Source organism: Propithecus coquereli, unplaced genomic scaffold, assembly GCF_000956105.1.
Source record: "Propithecus coquereli isolate 6110/MARCELLA unplaced genomic scaffold, Pcoq_1.0 Scaffold85, whole genome shotgun sequence".
Lineage (NCBI taxonomy): Eukaryota > Metazoa > Chordata > Mammalia > Primates > Indriidae > Propithecus > Propithecus coquereli.
Window position 1 is genome coordinate 1,120,975 of NW_012154729.1, and position 1,399 is coordinate 1,122,373.

General features: G+C 35.7%; 1 protein-coding gene across 1 annotated transcript in view; it reads left to right on the forward strand.

Annotated features, from left to right (window-relative positions):
* Window positions 1-1,399, forward strand: part of UHRF1BP1L (UHRF1 binding protein 1-like) — a 158,260-nt gene that overhangs the window by 119,337 nt on the left and 37,524 nt on the right. The gene's annotated exons all lie outside the window — the stretch shown is intronic.

Here is a 1,399-nt window from a genome sequence, read left to right on the forward strand (position 1 = left end):
GTTAAAAATAATTTTACAATAAATTGAAAGAAGTTTTTGTTTACTGCAGAGCAGGAGTCCACTCCAAAAGGGACAACCAGAACACCTTCAGTGTTATCTCAACAATCAAAGGCTAAGCTCATGTCTAGTTCTCTTGTGGTTAGACTTGCAGATTTCAATATATACCAGGTATGTGTTATTTTTTAAATTAAACACTTTTAGTATCTCATATGAGCAACTCTAATAACTAATGCCCCCATTTTATTTAAAAATTGTTGACCACTTTTATGAAATGGCCCAATTAGATGGTATAGAAATTATCAGTTTATTTATTTTTGTTTATATGTTACCCAGAAATGGGCAATCTGTGAAATTAAAGTCACAGTCCTTTAGACTGCTAAGTCTGCCTAAGACTTCTGACACCAACTGCAAGTTCAGGGGTTTCCTACAACTACCCTCATGTTCAATAACCACTGGAAAGACTCACAGCACTCACAGAAATCTATTATATTTGTTATAGGGAAAGAAGACAAATTAAAACCAGCCATAGAAAGAAATGCATGGGGCAGAGTCTGGAAGGGTTCCAGGTGTATAACTTTCCCTCAGGACTAATTAGCCTCCCAAAGATGTGTAACATCACGCATAGATATGTAACAGTTATGCCTGAAGTATTTCCTATGTGGTTGAACTCAGTTTCTGAATGAACGGATCCCAGATAAGCGAAAGACACCACTGCCAAAACACAACTAAGACTACCACATGTGGCCAGCCCCACCCTGAGTCATCTTTTTAGCATAAACTATCAGTTATGGTCCCAGGGGCCCACCAAGAATAAGAAATTCCAATTCCTGGTTACTTCCCAAGAGCAGGGACAGAGAGGGGCCGAATTCCTTACAACACAATGGTCTCTGAACAAACTAAAATGCCTTTTTTGCTTTTCTGGACTATTAAGTTTGGGCTCTACTGTGAACATAATTTTATGCCTAAGAACTCTGTCCCATTTATACTAATAATCTTATTTAGCCAGTAATAATTTAACATCGTCTGATACTGATTCTTGGGAACAACAATAGAATATATGACCTATTTTTTAAAAAATAAGGATTTCAGATTTATGTCATTTATAAATTGTCCCGGTTGATTTTGATAAGTCTATAGCAGGGGTGGAGAACCTTTTCATGTTGGAAGGTGAAATTAGTTTAGCTGTAATCAAATAAAGCCACATTCAAGAAACTTCAATTAGATATACTTTAAAATGTATATTATTTTGTAAAAATCTAACTACTATGTACTTAATAATTTCAAAAATTGAAAAGTATTTGTTAATTTTATATATGCTTCTTTTTTTTTTTTGAGACAGAGTCTCACTCTTTTGCCCGGGCTAGAGTGAGTGCCGTGGCATCAGCCTAGCTCACAGCAA